The sequence below is a fragment of the Anoplopoma fimbria genome, chromosome 1 (assembly GCF_027596085.1).
Source record: "Anoplopoma fimbria isolate UVic2021 breed Golden Eagle Sablefish chromosome 1, Afim_UVic_2022, whole genome shotgun sequence".
NCBI classification, from domain to species: Eukaryota; Metazoa; Chordata; class Actinopteri; order Perciformes; family Anoplopomatidae; genus Anoplopoma; species Anoplopoma fimbria.
This window is the reverse complement of record NC_072449.1, coordinates 6,620,325-6,640,220: the sequence shown is the minus strand read 5'-3', so window position 1 is coordinate 6,640,220 and position 19,896 is coordinate 6,620,325. Positions and strand designations below refer to the sequence as shown.

Below are 19,896 nucleotides of genomic sequence, written 5' to 3'. Positions count from 1 at the left end.
ATATAAACAACTTTCAGGTCTCCATCTAGATCTAGCACACATTTTAAACAAAAGCAGCAAAAGACAACGCGAAATAATACACATTTCCATCATTATGGCATTTATATGTGCTTTATGTGATAATTTGGGGAAGGTTACAGTCCCCCCATCGCTACTCACTGATCTGATGTTTTCTCCCGCTAGGTTTTTTGTCTCTTCAGTGGGAGGAAGCCTCATAGGATGTTTATTCATATTATTTATACTGTATGCGTCATGATTTGTAGTCTGTTTCCATTGCACTTCATAACATTTTATTTTTATCGATACATCACCTTTTCCACCTCAACCAAGCAAACTTTTTCTATATATTTTGACTTCTGTTTTGGATTTTCCTAATTTCCTCAATTATGTTTCTTTATGCGCATACAAACAGTAAAAACACACTTATTGGCTTAGTTCCATCACGTGTTTAAGTGGCTCCCCTAAATGGAACGTAGTCGTTATTATGGTAATTGTTTACATCGGTGGTTTTCCTGCTCTGATGTCAAATGTCAGAGACAAATACCTTTTCACACTCAAGGGTTAATTGATTCTTCAAACAATCTAGACTGTATGCCATGACGTCCAATGACATCTTAAGACCAATGTGTTCCTCCCTGGACCCTCTTTAATAATAGCTGGGCTTTTGATCCAATTGATGCGTAAAGGGGGCATGATTGTTGGACTGTCTATTTTGGAAAGTTAGAAAAACTGTTAGATCCCTCCCTTTGTTAGACAATTTGACAACCGCAGTTTTGATACTGAGGTCTTAAAGATGATGATGTCATCTGTTTTGTCATGTGTTTTACTTTATGAAAACAGTTTAGTTGTTGCTATTTAAGTTTAAAGTCAGATGACCTCATGTTCCAGACTCAGACATATGAGGCACAGATTCGTCTTCAGATTCAGTACGGAGTGAAACAGCGAACAGCAGCTGAGTTTTAATGAGCTCATATTCTATCTGTCACCTAATCTCACCCTGTAAGGCTGACCCTGTGTATGCATATGCATGTGTGTGTGTGTGTATGTGTGTGTGTGTCTGTGTGTGTGTTGACCGTCACACACCACACACTCTGTGCCTCTCCTCTCCTCCTTCTCCATCTGTCGCCTCTTGACAAACACATGGTGTCTTGTTTGGCCGACTCAGCAAGGCCCCTGGCTCTACATGTTTAGTCACACTTACACACACATACACATACACATACACATATACATACACATACACATACACATACACATACACACACACACACACACACACACACACACACACACACACACACACACACACACACACACACACACACACACACACACACACACACACACAACACACACATACACCCACCAAACTCTCCTGCATTGTTGCGGGACTCAGAGATTGAGGATGCGCAGGGGTTTACAATAGTTCGGAGAATGACGCAGGCCGGTGCATCATGGGACACAGAATTAATAAGCAATAGAAGCGCAGGAAGACAAGAAATGAGATGAGGATGGTCTGCGGTCCGCTCAGTAAAGGCTGTTAGCAGGTTCATCCTGTGTGTCCTGAAAATCAGCCAGAGTATGAGCCTCGCACGGAGGAGGATATGACACAGAGAGCAAATGAGAAGGCTGACGGGAAAAGCAAACAGGCATAAATACTGATAATTATGGCCAGAGAGAAACAGAGAAACGTCTTTCCACAGGATTGACAGACAGATGATTTATTAGTTTTATCCTAGTTATTATTTGGGTTCAACATGCATATGGCATGACCGGGTGAGACTTGGCACCAGCTCATGAAATGCCATATTTCTACTGCCCGTCCCAGGGACTCAAGTGACATTCAGTTCTCTAGGATTACCATTGTTTATTAAAGGGCTACACAAAGAGTACACCACTCTGAGTGTGTGCAGCACTGCAATAGAGCTTACTGTTATTTCACCCCCTTGTAAATAATAGATGATCTTCTTTCTTCAGGATTTGAGGTTTTGGGAATGTCTCTGATCAAATCTGTGCCTGTTTTAAATTCATTAGAGCTGCTGTTTTATTGTTGAATAGGTAGTGAACAGTTGGTTCATCAGATTTTTTTGTTGTTGCTGAAAACAGCTTTCTGCTGCATTTGGAAACAATGCGATTAAGAGCGCGGAGAGCGATCCAAAAATGTAAAGCTGCGGACCATCAAACCATTAGATGACAGTGAGAAGAGAGATGCTAAAATGCTCAGTGACTCTGGCTACATCCACAATAATATGTTTGCATTTTAAACAGGTTTTAAAACGAAAACAATCTACGTCCAAACGGGCATTACAGCATCGTTTCCGAAATGATTTCCATCCATACTAACACGCCTGAAAACGAATATCACATGACTATTCGCGTACATTGGGCATGCAGGAAGTAGATTGGTTGCTTATTTACAGAAAATATGTCGAGTTTTATAGAACTCCTTAATAATAAAATGTCTGGCTTGATACTTGATCTTCCTCTTTAAAATCGAACAGACAAATTTTGTGGAAAAAAAAAAGTTTTGTTTTTCAAACTTAGTTACAGGATCTCTCTTTCACACACACACACACACACGTCAAATTTACTTTAAAATTAACACTTACAAACAAAAGCTTTACTAGAGTATTGGTCAATAAATTTGGTCAACACATGTCTCTCACTCGTTTCTTCGGTTTTGTGGTTGTCTGTTCTCACACTCATAGCTTGGCTGGTGGTTGGAAGTCCCTGTCGTACTGGAGAGCATTTATGCTGTTGTTCGTTTATAGTTTATGTGTGAACTTCACAAAAGTTGTGCAGAAAAAAATAAGCATTGATAGGAAAAGAAAAGTCTTCCCCAAAGCCACAAACCGTGATTTCAAACGTCTGCTAAGTAGGGCTGATAATGCCAGTGATCACGCCGCTCGCCAATCGCTCCAATAACAGCTGCTTCCTCCACATGTCAGCAGTAGTAGAATTATAAAATGCAGAATTAACTGCACAACAGCTGCTAGTAAATACAAAGAGGTCAGCAACGCCTGTAATCCGTTATCTATGTGGTAGTTTATCTGTAATCAAGGCTGTTGTTGTTTGTTATCTTCCGGCGACACAAAGAATCAGGGAAGAACTCGTCTTGATGGCTAAGACCCAATCAAGTAGAACACACAGGTGTCTACGCCATCGTTTTCAAATGTCCCCGTTTCTGCCTCTTTACACTATGAGTCAACTCCGGAGTTTTGGTAGTGTTTTTAAACCCCTCAATTTTGGGGGTTTTAAGACTCTGGAGTATTTGTGTATGCTAGGCGTAAACGTAGCAAATGATATGCGTTTTAAAAATGGAAACGTAGTAGTGTGAATGTAGCCTTAATCACTAGTTGATACACAAATATTGATAAATGCAGCTTTAAAGTCAGTTCATCTATGCTTACGGTATGACCTGTGTACTGAACTACAGGCTGTTTTACATATTTGATGTAACCAATATCAAACACGCTGTGGCCAGCTAAGACACAGTAATTGTAGTGACAACATGTTCTGCTTAAAACACACACACTCAATCTACACACAAGTGCTCACACATTCATATGCACACGCCCCAGGGCATTTTCTGACACACATATTATAATAGTTGTGGTAACGTGGGGCTGAGTGACATGTTGATGTGCTTGTTGTGTGGTATAGTTGTCACGCTTTTAAATGTGCTCTAGTTAGTTGAATTTAACGATAGTCTGACACCTTTTCATCCAAACAACTGGATGAAAGCGTCATACAAACTTACTCAAGTCATACTCAAGCTCTTATCCAGAGAGGTGTACATATGTACCTGAACCTAATGAGTTGTGGTTCCAAGAAAAATAATGCTTAAGTGCTGAGAGCCATCAAGAGAGAGAGGGACAAAGAAGGGGGACAAGGAAGGGAAACTTACGGTATATTTCGTTGTGAGAACGTTGGTGTAGGATTACCTGAGTGAAACACGAATACACTAGCCTTGAGTAAACTGATATTCACTGCACAGTACAGTATCTGGATTACCAAAAGGCTAATCCTTTTTGTACCCTTTTTGAACACCTTTCAGAAATAAGTAATCTTAACTAAATCCCTTTTTTTATGTTGTGCCTTTTTTATTTAATTGTTTTGATCTTGCATGTGTCTGGCGTTACGTTTTTCCCAGCCAGCAACAACTCATGTTCATTTGTACAGTCGACCTTCACATTGAGTATGAGAGCTCTCTCTAGGAACACAAGGATAAGATACTCAGCAGAATAACTAACGGAATAAACCTCAGCAGAGGATATTTGGAGAGAGACCTAAACCTTCCTTGGATGTGTGGGGCAGATATATGAGCGGTAGGTGGGTAAAAAGGCAAAGTCAGGCATCCGGGCCCAGAATGATAAGACAGCTATAAGCGAAATATAACCCTTGATGAAATTGAAAACCTTTTAGGCTCCTAGGATTTCTTTCTAATACCAATAAACAAAAATCCTCACTGTCTATGTTGCTTTTCATTAAAAACCTTGAAGAACAGAAATCCACTGGTAGTAGCCATTAAGTGTCAATTGAATAATGTGTTAAGACCAGAGTGTGTATATATGTATATATATATATATATATATATATATATATATATATATATATATACATATACACACACACTATAGCTCAAAGTTTGGGTTCATCTGTTATATTGATGTTTTTCTTCTTTACTTCAATAATGACTATTCTAACAGAGACAAAATAAATAATATTCAGACACTAAAAGTACTATTTACATTTTTAAAGGTTTTTCCCCCACAGTGTTACATACCATGGAAGAATATTGTTATAACCATTCTTCCCCAAAACATACCTTTTTTCACAAACCCTTCAACCTGAAAGCATGAAAGATTATTCAAAAATATAGAGTAGTCCTCTCAGCCATCTGACTGAGAGAGAGAGCTGAGAGAGAGAGAGATAACTTCATAAGCGCAGTTCAGATGGGGTTACAGTGAAATATATTGAAATGACTGCAAACAATAAAGGGTTTTCTCCATTGCAGCCAATTGCGGCAGTGTAAACTGTTCACCACTGAGCTGAACTCATTGCTTCCAGTGTCATTAAATACGATATACTGTACAGGCGTGTATGTGGGTACATGTTTGTCTGTGTGACTGTGTTATTTTATGTGTGCATTACTTTTATAAGAGCAATTTCCCTGCCTCGCTCCTGTGTCTCAGTAATAACTCACTTCTGTTACATTGCCTGAGAGGAACAGACAGCACGCTGCAGTAAAGTTATCTTAAAGTAATAATCCACCACCCTCTGTGGTTTGTTTGCTGCTCTGCTGCTGATATGGTACAACAGTGATTCATAAGGCTTTCACATTTAAAAGCAGCTGTCAACTTGGTCTGGGAAAATCCTCTATCATTCGGTTGATGATTTATTTTCTATTGCCTGCAGAGGAAAAGGGTAGTTAGCATGAGAGGCTACAGCTGCTACCGCTGGACAGACAAATAAGAGCGCCACACAGAAACACTTAAATCTTATTAACAGAAAAACAAGACCAAAGAAACCGCTTAAGTGTACCTTTACTTCTGTACAAGTCTCTACATTGAGTGCTTATATTTTATCATTTTATGTGCAGAATTGTTTTTAAAATCAAGAAAATCAAGACTAGAAAAGACACCAGACATTAACTTGACTTGTAGACCGAAGAACAGAAGAGGTCTTCAGAATTGGACCGTGTAGAAAAACCATGAATCCAAAGTGAAGAAAGGAGATTACATTAAAAAAAAAAAAATGAAATAGAATAACATTGGTAATATTCTATATATTAACTCAATTTTACAAATTCCATGAGAAGAATTAATGTAAATAATGTCTTAGTCTGTCTCTCTAAACTTTACAAATTCCTCAGCCTTTCAGTGTCACTCAAGCCTGTTCGCTCCTATTGACGACAAAACTGTTTCTTTTTTTTATAAAAAACTCTTTTCATTTTTATAAAACAGCTGGGCATTGCAGGTAAAAAAAAAAAGAAAAACATTATTTAAAGAGGAGGAAAAATGGGAATTTGTTGGGGACTATTTTCATTGGCGGATAAATGCACATTTAGAGCTCCAGGAAGTATCTGTGGCAGCAGGACTAATACTACCTTGGTCACATAGACATTAGTTGTTAAAATGATAAATGATTGTTGGTTTTGTTGTTAAAACTCTTATATTTTCTTCCTAGTGCATATAATGATATGGCATTGCACAATGGCGCTTAACTTCTAGATTTAGCTGGAAGAGCAAACACGAGAGGCCACTGCTGACCCGACTGCGCACACAATCTAGAGTGGGAAACTATACTGAATGAGACATGAGTGGAACAGAAAGAGGAAGCGTCAATGATTATATAAATGACTGTGTTGAGTGTTTTGTGGATTTATGTTTCTTGTAACCACAATTATAAATCACTTGACACAGCCTTAACTTTAGGTCTGTGTGTGCACATTTGCTTTTGAGTGAATGTGTGTGACTTTACTTGTGCATATCTCTGTATGCACAAATGTGTGTCACTTTATTAGTCCACTCTTTAAATCCCTGGGCCTGGATTCAAACACTGATTCCGGGAAAGGATCAGCATGTGCTGTACGAGGGAGAAGAGTACACAGAGAGGGGAGATAAAAAAGAAGGTGTGGATGGGAGGATTAGACTATAAATATGATGCAGGTAATGAAAACAGATGAATGATTATCTTAATCGAACATGATCAGATAACGTATTCTGTCAGGATAAACACATTTAGGTTACTTTCCTACAAAATCTACTGACTGTGCAGATCAGAGAGGAGTTTGTTATCAGTTAATCTGCTATCTGAAATATTAGGTTATGCATTTTTATAATCTCTTAGAGTTGACTTTGTAATACCGTTGATTGGAGGAAGGGAGAGTAAGAGCGAGTCGGGAGGAAATTGAAGGAGGTGAATGTTAGGAGGACAAAAGCTGCAATAAATGGAAAATAAAGAGAAAGTTATGGTGAACGGTCTGAAAAAGCGTGGCTGGACAAATGTGAGAGCCAAGGTAAAGACTTGTCTTAAGCCAAAGTCATTATCACGACAAGAGGAAAAGCCAAACAAAATGAAGTTTTGAAGTACAAACATTTTTTCAGTAATAGAGAAGCTAATTAACAAAACAATACGTCTCAGACTTTCTCCCTCTAATTAAATTCATAAAATACCAGTTTTATTTAACCATGGTAACATCAGCATCAACACACCAAGAGAGGGATTTCTTTCTCAGTACACAAGGACTGACCACGTTTAAAAAAAAATGCATTGGATCCGATACTCAATGGAAGACGAAGGAACAAAAACACAGTAAATTATGTTGCAATTAATCTAGGTAAAAAAATAAACCCCTTAAAGGGACCATCACGAAACACAGCTACATCAAACCGCTATGTCCGCTATGTTTTATTTTTAAGTCTACACTATATTTAAAACACCATGAAACATGTGAATGCTCAATGTGTGATGTTCACACTCCCAAACCCTGAAGTAGGGAGAGATGACATTTACTTTTATTTACTCTTACGGCTCATCATTTGATTTACATGACAACATGACATTAAGTAAATCTCTTATTTATGGTATGTTTGCCATTTCAACCTTGTTCCTTTATAAATATCCAAAACATGTCCCTCCCTGGACAACTAACTGTAACTGCACGGTGGAGCTGAATATGTGGAAACATCTGCAGAAACTCACACACACACACACACACACACACACACACACACACACACACACACACACACACACACACACACACACACACACACACACACACACACACACACACACACACACACACACACACACACACACACACACACACATTTAGACACACATGATATGAAATTCTGTGACGGGTTTTTACATGATGAGGAGATTTTCTACGATATAGAGAGAACATAGAGGATTGGGAAAATGGGATTGAATTGGAGACGAAAGGGGTGAAAAAGGAGGGAGGGAGGGAGTGTGTGTGTGTGTGTGTGTGTGTGTGTGTGTGTGTGTGTGTGTGTGTGTGTGTGTGTGTGTGTGTGTGTGTGTGTGTGTGTGTGTGTGTGTGTGTGTGTGTGTGTGTGTGTTGGGGGATGGAGTAGTTACTTAGCAGCAGGCGTGAAGGTCATTTTCTCCAGCGGCTTGAAGTTGGGTCAAGTATTTTGGGTGTGTGTGTGCACAAACAAATGTCCTTGTCCATAAAAGCTGCAATGTATTTCTTTTTCTTTTTTAGTATGAGGGGTGTTAAAAAGTTGTATGCATGTAATGCATGTGTGTAATGTGTGTAATGTGTGTGTGTGTGTGTGTGTGTGTGTGTGTGTGTGTGTGTGTGTGTGTGTGTGTGTGTGTGTGTGTGTCTTGTAATAGAATGAGCTGTGCAGAGAGGTGACGTTGGTAGACTGGCATCTGTTTGTTTGGGAGACACTTGAGAAGCTGTGAAGTGACAGGAAAGGCTGCTTGGCACCATCAAGGCTCAAGCTAGTGTGTGAGTGTTCATGTGTGTATGTCTGTGTTCGCAATCAAGAGAAACAGAAGGCCCTTTCCCACAGCCGGTTCAAGGTGGGAATGCTTTGCCATTATTACGCCTCGCCCTACAGTATAAAAAGTACGGAGACAAAATGGGGGAGAGAGACTTTATGCCCATTACGTTGGCAGCGGAGATAGTAACTCCGCCGATTTAACGTCTGTGTAAAGCTGCCTCCAGATGAAAATAAATTTAAAGTTTGCTCCTCACTCACCTCGAGCAAGGGTGTAGAGCATAGTGCAGATAATTGCTGAGGCAAAGCGCAGTGCAGATACTATTCATCGTCAAAAAGTGGCTCTGACAGGTCAGTGGCAACCATGGCCAAAGTTTAAATAATCTGGGGTGCTGGAACACACACACACACACACACACACACACACACACACACACACACACACACACACACACACACACACACACACACACACACACACACACACACACACACACACACACACACAAAAGACGCAAATGCTGTTGTGTTACAAGACATGCCTCTTTTGCCTGGTTATTATGCAGTCATTGTTGGGTTCAGTGTAAAAAAAGCCAAGTCGGTAAGTTGGGCTGTGACTGTCTAATTGCTGCAACAAAATATAAAAAAGAGAATAATTTCCATTTTCCAGCAAAAAAAAAAGAAAATCATTTTTTTAAATATATATTTTATAAGGTGATTCCATTGTTTTTAGACTCAATATGTTAAAATGAGAGAAGGCAATCTAGAGAAGGCTTTGAATCAGTAGGGAGACTTTCATTCAATGGTTGTTTGAATAAATAATATATGAAAAATCCAAATAATTCATAGAGCGTGTCTGTTTGGCTTTTTGTAAAACTTATCTGAGGGTGGTTTGAGGTTATGTTTGGGGACTCATGACCTCAGTGTTTCTGGCTGTGGCCTTGCGAAAAACATGTAACGGTGATTCAAATTGAAAATTCAAAGAAATCATTCAAAGACTTACGACCTGCCTTTCTCAAATAGGTTTTGTAAGTGAGTTTCTACTGTAAATCCCTGCACATACACTGAGTCTTACTTCCTGTACCTCCACCCACTGGTGCACTATGTTGAATTACACCGTATCTCATCTGAATGTTTATTCAGGATCAGAAGTGTACTGGTACACCTTAGTGTGTCTAACAGGAACAATCTCACACCTGTGGGGGTGTGTGTGAGTGGGAGAGTGAGAGAAGGAGGGGAGGGGGCTTGCAAGAGAGCGAGTAGTGTTTTTGTGTCTAAAAGTGAATAGATACAGGTGTCTCATTTCTCCCCTTGATGACGCACGATAGGACCCTAGTGAAAAGGCAGAGTCACTGCAAGTGTGTGTGTGTGTGTGCAAGTATATGTTTTTTTACCGTTGATCTCTAGAGGACATTTGAGAGTCCAGTTGAGCTTGTTTGTTTGCCTCCACACAGGAGTTGGGAAAATCCTCAGGTGGTTTTTCAGCAAGGGAGCCTTGACTGCAGATTGCGTCAATCAATAATCAAAAAAACTGCAGTTTTTGGAAGCAAATTACCACAGAGGGGCAGTAACCAAAAATCTGAGTGTTTAGTCGGATGGGTGTCAAGGGATACAGCCTTGAGGCTCCTCCAGGCCGATCCTCTGGCAGCTGTCCGGTTGCTATGGCGCTGATCACACACAGGAAGAGCAATGCACAAGGAGAGAAATGGGACCTTCCATTTAATTGTTGTTTGTTGCTCCGGTTTTCCCGGCTTAATCTATTCCCTGGGTGCTGTTTGAAACATCTCATATACTGAGATGTCTTTGTCTCTTGTCTTGGATGATGCATTTCTCTAATTATCCTCTGAACAAAGAGTATGAGACACTCCATTTCACCATTTCAGCTAATGAACAAAATTATCCCCTTTTACTATTGTCACTGCTGTCACCCAGACGAGCTGCACCAGATGTGCAACGTGATTCACTATGTATGTTTGTGCTGCATCAGGCTTTTATGTCGCTTGTATAGTTTTATGTCTGTGTCCTTGCCTGTCTTCAGAGTTTTATCTTTGCTGCCACGAGAGACTCTCATAATTCATGTGGCTATTTTTCACTTGAACTGGATGTTTGTTTCATGTTGGGAATGTTTCATGGTACAAGGAAATATCAAAACCTTTTCCCAAACATGAAGTCATTAAATAGATAAGGAATGCAGATAAGATAGACAGTGAAGTTGTTGAATGAGACAGATGCAAGGTTACAAATCAGAGCTTTATTACTCTTTAAATAGTGTACAAAGTTGTGACAGGTTCTGGTATTACTGTAATGAAATAAAAATATATTTTTTGTTTCACAGTAAATAGGGATGTACCAATCTGACTTTTGAAGTCATGATACTGATACCTGGGCTTTGGGTATTGGCCAATACTACCAACGTTAATTAATGTGCTATATGCCTTACTGTGTGGAAGCCAGTGGAGCCAGTGGAGACTCTTGCTTCTGATCTTTAAGCTAAGCTAAGCTAAATGTTCCCTAGCTGTGAATTCATATTCAACAGTACAGATGTGAGAGTAGTAATAAGCGTCTTTCCAAGAATCTCGTACTATTCCTTTAATGAAAAAACAGTCAGACCAAACACGGTGAACGAATAAAAGAACAAAAAGGACCAACAATCCCATGGGTAAATGATGAACCAGCTTAGTTCAAGGAAGAAAATTGGTGTTGGCAGTATGTGGATAAATTAAATAATGCTAACTAATGCTACTAGAATGAATGCTGCTAGTGAGTCAATTAACTATCTATTGACTCACTTGCTCACTCAATCAGGTGGTTAGCTCAGTGGTTGCCAAACTTTGGTCCCAAAAGAACCATTAAACTGACACAAATTAGACCACCAACTCTAATTTGTTATTAATTAAGATTTTGTCCAAGGGTCCCCCGCCACATAGGATTTAGTTTTTATTGTTTTATTACAGAAAGTGTATGAAACCCATGACCAAAGTTCATACATTCTGTCATTGTGTTACTTATAGGGAAAAATCAATTATTCCCCTTTTTGCTGGGGACCCCATGGAATCCCCTCAAGGACCCCCTAAGAGTCCCTGGAGCACATTTCAAAAACAACTGGGGATTAGCTCACCAGGAAAGAAAAGATCAGGTGGCCCAAGATTAAACAGAATGCTTAAGATCAATATATTCTTTGAAGATATCTACTTTAGCTCTAATAACTGATATGTAACTGAAGAGGAAACTGGTTTTGGCCGGAGCTGGAGAGGAAGATTATAGAAAAGATGTGACGCCATGGATGATGGCAAGCAACAAACAAGAAATGCAGTGTGTATCCGTGCACAAAAGAGAGCATGTCAAATTTGTTAAAATTATAATATTTCCACGGGTTGTCATTTAATCTGCTTGCATTTTGTGAGGTTACATTTCAATTCCAATGTCCTTGGCAACAGTACAGCAGGCAATAGGCTGATAAGCCTGTTTGAATTGAGATTTCACACAGTGGGATTGAGTGTGTGTGTGTGTGTGTGTGTGTGTGTGTGTGTGTGTGTGTGTGTGTGTGTGTGTGTGTGTGTGTGTGTGTGTGTGTGTGTGTGTGTGTGAGAGAGAGAGAGAGAGAGAGAGAGAGAGAGGGAGAGACAGGGAGGGTAGGTGGATATAAAATCATAAAATCAAGCATAGATGGAACAAGGTCGGGGAGATTAATATAAAATAATTAACGAGGTAGAAACAAGGGCAGGGAGAGATAGAGGGAGGCATACAGTAGAGGAAGAGGAGGAGGAGGAGGAGGCGGCCCTTGTACCAGCTCCAGCCTATCAGGCGGAGGAAGGCGGGGCTCAGCAGTCAGGAAGGAGGCAGCAGAGCAGCAGCAGACACAGAGGAGAAGAAACAGAGCATGTAAGAGAAGCAGGGAGAGGTGGGAAGGTAGAGGTAGGTACACAGAGAGATGCAGTGCCACAGTTTGCGTGTCTGCAAGGCTTTCAGTTGCGCAAATCTTCATCTTGTCGTCAGGGACCATGAGGTGTTATGGAGCCACGATGCACAGATGTACTGCAGATGCAGTGAACGCAGATAGAAGTTCACCTTGAGCTGGAGTCCAGCAGTGCCACTCTGGACCTCTGGGATTACAAGAAGTGCTCATTGATCCCAAGACCAAGATGAACAGAGGTTAAATCGGATCTACCAACCTGCCAAACCTAGAGTGGCTACAGAATCTTTAACTTTTGGATTAGTGGTCCAGACTTGCACCAGAACGTCTGACGGAGAGGCTCTGTGCAGACAGTGCAGGGCCAGAAATCAAACAGGTACTTGCTTTGGCAGAAACTTGCCAGCTGTCTCCAAACCAGACAGCATACAGAACCAGGACTGTGACATCCACAGCTCACACTGGAACCCCGCAAAGCCACGACCAAGCAGGTCCTGCAGCCCAGGGACCCTGGGGCCGGCCTGACCTTGGACCGTCTGTCCCCTGAACCCCTTGTGGCACCGGCAGAGACGTCCGGAATGTCTCAGACCGGAGGACGCATCCACAACAAAAAGGCTGGCATCCGGGCCGCGGTGATCCTGATCGGACTCCTGCACAAGTCTCGCAGAGCCAAAGAGAAGGAGAGAGAGAGAGAGAGAGAGAGAGAGGAGAGCGAAGGGTGGGTGAAGCTTGTCCCATTGTGTCTTCTGATGAGGCGGGCATGCTGGGTAGGAAATGATTGGCTTAGGAACAAGCAGAGATGTGTTGTTCAAAAACTTTATTTGCTTGTATTGCCTATGTTAATTTAGGGGTGTGGGGCACTTTGTGCTCTTTACAGCTCAATGAATTGGCCTGTGCAGTTTTATGATAGGTCTTTTTTTATTAGAGCGTACAGTGGATATAAATGACAGACAGGAAAGAGAGGGAAAGGTATAAAGAATTGTAGGTGAATAGAGGTTTGTTCTGAGTGATTTTGAAGAGCAGAAAAGAGGCACTGAGCGGACAGAAGCAGAGCTGTGGAGTGGAGAGCGAGGAACATTTAAAAAAAGAGAGATGTATCGAATTAAAAGGAAAAGGTGCAGAGCAAAGGTCATCCACTCGTCTACTTGTGTCTTTCTATGTTTCGGTTCTGAACAGTTTTTTTGCTGTACACACAAGCATCAATGGGCACTTGTTGATACACTGTAATGTTGATTAAACTGTTTCATCACTTAGGCACACAGGCGGTGTGAACACAAGGTTGTAGGTTGGTGAACTGGCTAAGAGTTGAAAAGGTGAGCTGCAAACAGTAGAGAAAAAGAAGACGGTACCATGTTTGACTGCCCACAACCCTGCTAAAATAAACACTGCAGTAAAAATGGAATTCAAGCAGGCTTTGAAATGAATTCGTGAAGGATGATGAAGGCTAAATAGAAAGAATTAAAAAAGTGTCTGGCAATCTCTTGTGGGACCTCCAGACAGGTTTCTATAATGACAGGAATACCAGATTGTGCCCTCAAGAAGACTGTTGATGCCTCACCTCCTCAGAAATTGCCACTCCAAATGCACCTGTAAGGGGATTTTCACTGCATGCTGTGTTGGGTCCAGATCGCCTTACTGCTAATACTACCTCAGATGAGTGCAGTCAATATGACCCCTGGGAAAATCCCACCTGGTAACAAACAAGTGTGTATGAGATTGGCAGGGTCGAGACTGCCAACACTTACCTCCACTAACCCCACTAAGCCTCCCCCCCCTGGGTGGACCTGTTTTGGCCGAGCTAACATTAGCAGCCATGCACGTACAGGTAAATTTGAGCAGTGGGTGAGTTTGACTATTCAGTGTTATTGTGGTGTAGAATGCATACAGTGTGTGTGTGTGTGTGTGTGTGTGTGTGTGTGTGTGTGTGTGTGTGTGTGTGTGTGTGTGTGTGTGTGTGTGTGTGTGTGTGTGTTTATGTGTGTGTGTGCACATCTGATATGCAGCACTGAATGCACTTTGCTACTCTGTTCTAATAGCCTGGACCAAAATAGGCTACATTGAAATAGACTGTAACTCAATTTGCAAATGCTGATAAGTTTCTCTGACCCCTGGGTGTTTGTGTGTGTGCGTGCGTGCGTGTGTGTATGTGTATCATTTAGTTTTAGATGGTGTAAAATTAACCCCTGGAGGCGAGGGCTGGATAAGCAAACATCACAAATAGGGCAACTGCTCCAGATCTCCTGGGGCCATGCAGGTTCATTGTGCAACAGCTGGTTTGTGGTGATTTGATTATTTGTCAACTGAAATGATAAAGACATGAAACATTACCTTATCCTCAAGGCTTGGTTTGTATTAGGAACCAAAACCTTAATTATTTTAGTTCATTATACGCTTACATTGTGTATATTGTGCCTTTTAATTGTATTAATTGACACACAGCAAATCTGCAGCTTAGTGATTTTCCAGCAATCAATGAGTGGTCAGTTTCTGAGGCCGTGGGCGAAATATGTACTTCACACAAAGTAAGAGCAAGGACAGAGGTGGTCAGTAGGGGCCACAACACTTCTTTTTTGTGCCCCAAGGCCCTCTTGTTGATTTACCCAGCCGTGCCTGGAGGATATTACATCTGTTAGAGCAGCATTGTCACACAGATGCACACAAATACGCACTTTATAGTCATGTTTTTCCACATGCGCTCTACATAACTAATGGTTTTGATTCTGCATGTTATCATGTCAAATGACACACAGCCCAATCATGTCTGAGCAAATGCAGAGAATTTTAAGGTGTCTTGTTCCAAGTGGTAGTTGTTATGTGTTTGATTGCAGTCCTTTCACGCTTAATATTAGACCACCCATTGTGGCAAGGTATTTCATGTTCTTAAGGCAGGTTTACTCTAACAACGAATACAAGGAGAAGTGAATTACAAAATGACAACATAATGATAGGGAACTCTTTGCATAGACTGCTTTATAAAGAGTGTTTTATTTGGTTTCACACCACCTGACTTTGCAGAAGAGAATTTGTGAATACGTCATTTTCACTCTTTCTCCACATTTTTTCCGCTTACCCACAAATAAAGGCAACATACACACAATATACAAACATACAGGAATGCAATCTTGCTCCTTGCCTGTATCTCCTGTGTATTCCTCTCACTTTTAATCTCTCCGATACAGCCATAATGTATATGCGCCTACTATTACGTTGAACTGCATGTGATCTGCTGCTTGTATCTGAATGTTTATATTACCCTCCATGCATTATGTCCTACATAGCCCATTTATCTCCAGCTGCAGACCTGTTTTGTTGGTATGTGTGTGTGTGTGTGTGTGTGTGTGTGTGTGTGTGTGTGTGTGTGTGTGTGTGTGTGTGTGTGTGTGTGTGTGTGTGTGTGTGTGTGTGTGTGTGTGTGCATGCTTGTGTATGAGATTTTTGTCCCATAGTGTGTGTAGCTATGCATGAGTTGTGTTTAGGCAGTTCTTATACAACAAGTGCCTGAGCGGTTATGGTTACATTTCCCTCTTGGTTTGTGGTGCTGTGGTGCAGTCAGTGGTAAGAGATAGTGAGAGAGAAAGAGTGTGTGTGTGTGTGTGTGTGTGTGTGTGTGTGTGTGTGTGTGTGTGTGTGTGTGTGTGTGTGTGTGTGTGTGTGTGTGTGTGTGTGTGTGTGTGTGTGCAAGAGGAGACAGACTCATTTATGATGCCAGTGTGTATTTGAGACCTAATCTATAATCCCAGCGTGGGGCTTCCTGTTCACACACTGTGTTGCCTCCCTTTAAGATTAAAAGCTTTTAATATCACGACTCTACATCTAACAAGATGGCTTGCTTTGTGACATGTATTTTGAGTAGGCATGAGACACAACATACCCCTTTTTAAATGGTTGGATCATCCCTATAGCTTAGATTCTTTATTAGCATTTCAGTCATTTGGGTTTAAGGTGTTAAAGACTCAGGGAAACCTTTCTAAAGGGAATGACCTTTGAATTACACCCTCTCTGATGGTTTCATGTACAGTTCGCTTCAGTTTCATAAAGCAAGGATTTAAAGGATTCACACCTCCGAATATCTCACACAGTACTTCCACCAGCAAAATATTTTAAGAAATATCCTTTATGTTAACGTAGCAGACTGTTTTCTTAAATACATTTATCAACTTCAAAGTTGGTCAGACGAGACGGACCACATCCACCTTCGTCTAGTAAATGCTAGGCTACAGCCATCTGCTAGTTAGCTTAGCTTAGCTTATGTTTATTAATTAGCCTTAGAGGTATGTTCCAGCTGTTTCCAGTCTGTATGCTAAGCAAAGCTAACTGGCTGCTGGATCCAGCTTCATATTTAATGTACAGACATGGGAGTGGTATAAGTCTTCTCATCTTATTAACAGCAATAAAGGAAATAAGCACATTTCCCAAAAATGAAAAACTTTTCCTTCATCCACAGAAAGAATAATGCATTCATATTGACCCCAAACCACAAATATATTCAAATGGACAACATTTCGATCCCAGACTTCCTCAGAATTCAATAACTACACAATAAAAGCTCCATAAAAAATACATCCATCCCAATGGCATTGCACCTACATGGGATGTGCATATAACTATGTTTCAGTGACTGAAAACAGTCTCCCTTTAAATCAAATCCCTATCTTCCTCACCTTCTATATTTAGTATTTTTAAGAACACCTGTCAAAGAAATGATGATACAAGACACATAATAAAATGTGCTGATGATTCGGTTGTTAGTCAGCCTACATGGATGGGGTGGAATAAGATCACCGGCCTGTAGAGGAGGACTCTGTGTCATGGTGTGACAGGTACATTAAGCTCATTCTGCTTAATGTAGTAAAAACATGTGTATTGATTTTAGAAAGTCGTCCTCGACTTCTAAAATGACTGTTATTAAGGGGAGAGGAAATTAATGGGTGTCTTTAATGGACATCTTTGCACAGACAGGAAGAGCAGGCTTGTTAATGTGACAAGAGACAGCTTATAGATTGTCCTGTACAGAGAGTTTGAGTTCTTGCCTTCAGGTCACTGCTAGAAAAAGGAAAATGCCTGAATGTTGTCTTTGAGTGGATGACTATTGATATTCTGAACATGGAAAACTGTAAGCACACTAAAAGCTGGCCTCTATCCTCAACCGCAATATTGCATTTTCCACATTAGTACTTTATGCAACCTCAAATCTCATATTGTTTCAGTTTCCTCTTCTGTCATCGTTGTTTTAATCATTTGTTATGGTCTCACGCTTTTGTGTGATTATCCCAATTGTCTGGTTTATTTTGTTTTGGTGTTTTAAACCCTGCATGCATATTTCCCTTTGGAGTAGATAGATTGATTTGATTTGACAGTTATACAAGTATCTCAGCGGTTGCAGTCCCTGAAGAGAAAATCTCATCAAACACTAGTCAGTGGTCTATTAAATATCTGTTTGAGGGTCCTTAATAAGGAGAAGGAGTTGTGGCGCTTGCCGTTTTCAGGAACATTATGAAAACACTCCCAGAGAGCTCATAACTTTGCCTGAAATGTTTTAACAAGGGGCTCTAGCTCAAAGTTAATTTAGGAAACTTGTCAGAGCAATTCTGAGCAAGGAAGGGACAAAAATGTTAACTTAGTGAAGACGTGTGGTTGACTCCGTTGCTAGGTTTGATGCATTCATTTAAATTTATGTGATTGATTGATGGTTGTCTTGTCTCTTTTCAAGCATGGTGTAATTATCAATGCTTTTTTATGAAATGAGCATCTCCGTTGGGTAAATCATCAGTTTATGTGATTGCTGGCCAGTCTGCATAAATAACAGCATTGGTCGGAATAAAAAATCGATAAACCAGTGAACACAGTTGCATTTTTTATTTTGCAAACTATCTTATTGTTGTGATCCCTTTTCAATATTATTGCGTTATTGAATTGGTTGGGAGATGTGAGCACATCTTTAATGACATATCACAAGCATTATCCCCGTACCATCTAATCTGAAGCATTTCATTTACTCAGCTTCATTCAGTGTTTTTAAGAATATGTCTCTTACCTCTTTGTCTCTCATCCATTTTCTACTCTGATTAAGAAACTCTTAAGCCTCTTTAAAGTCCTCCCCCCTACTCCTTACAGTTTTTTTTATTACCTTAAGAGGTCTCTCAAAGGCTGAGATGCTTTGCGAATAACTTTAATCTTTACATGGGCCTTGACTTAACTGTTAGGAATGATTCTAAGAATTTTCTTAGGACACTTTCATGGCCACATTCCCGGAAATTCAAATGGTCACAAATTTGAGCGCTGTCTTCCTTTGAATAGCATGGTACGCTTTTCAAACAAGCATGCACACTAATGGTGAAGCTCCTCTCTGTTAAATTGACCAGTTCAGGATTAGAGCCTCATATACACCGTCCAGTTGGGCTCATGGAGTCTTTGTTAGTGTGTCCTGCAGTAGCCACGTGGTTATTGAATGTTTGGTGCTGAACAACTGAGAAAATAAATTACACTAGCAGCTGGTGGCAGCTAAAACCCATTCCTCCGACATGCAGAGTCATCTGCGACCCTGCAGCCAGCCAGGCAGCCGTCCAGGAGAGAGAAATGACACACACCCATGCAAACAATTCGAACAATCTCTGCAGTTTTCTACTTCTGTTTTGTGACCGCACTTTGCTCCAATCTAATTTATTAACAAATGGGCAATGTCACAAAAACCAGATGACCAGCTGGTGGTATTTTGGCTGTAACTGACCATTGGCTTCTGTTGCTACCACGGTCAAGCTTTCTGTTCTTATTCATAGTCATTTTTTAAATAATTGGTTTCAGATGGAGGTAGACAAAGCTGGCTTTTCATTTACAATCAGGGGAATTACAATTGTACATAACTTTCAGATTCTAGTAGTTGTTGCTTTAGCTAATTAAGACAACAAGACTTGGTTTAAAAGGCTGTCTGACTTTTGTATGTTTCCTTGTTAAAACAAGAATCCTTTATAGGGTGTCTTAAATATCTACTTGATGGCTGCATACATGATACTTTGCCTTAACACTGAGGCTAAAGCTAGATGTCATATGTAAGTAAAGAAACGGTATTGTTCTTTAATTGGAGTGTAGAGCTAGTTAGCCCTAAATATTAAATACGAGATACATTTTTTTCATTTCGTTTCTGATATAAACCTTTTGGGCTGCTTAGCTGGTGCAACAAGCCTGTTGGTGGTTTTACCCATGCTTTATTGTATGACTCAAACTGTATTTTCACTTTTAAAAGAAAAAGAAAAAAGGCTCTTATGATGGGGACTAACCCATGTGATTGACAATAATGCTATCTCAGATATTGTGCTCAGCTGGGGTTGCTGAAGTTTAAACTTTTTAATAACGTGTAACAACCCACAATATGATGTTAACTAATGAAGTGCTCCACGACCTTGGAGGTGACCGGGTCAGCAAAGCAGGCTAATGTTTGCGGCTTACGTTAGCAGATAAACACACACTTTGCTTGTGTGTCTTTTGTTTTGGAAAGGTAAATAAAATGTT

The 19,896-nt window shown here is 40.4% G+C and overlaps 1 protein-coding gene across 5 annotated transcripts in view; it reads left to right on the top strand.

Moving 5' to 3' along the window:
- Positions 1–19,896, top strand: part of rap1gap2a (RAP1 GTPase activating protein 2a) — a 75,107-nt gene that overhangs the window by 21,570 nt on the left and 33,641 nt on the right. For 3 of the 5 annotated variants that reach the window (XM_054605443.1, XM_054605436.1, XM_054605428.1), the window contains exon 1: positions 13,015–13,108. The exons of 1 other annotated variant lie outside the window; for it this stretch is intronic. The gene's annotated coding sequence lies outside the window, so the exon portion shown is untranslated. Of the gene's footprint in view, positions 1–13,014; positions 13,109–19,896 lie in introns of those variants that run through there. One more of the 5 variants, XM_054605470.1, reaches the window with a different exon arrangement.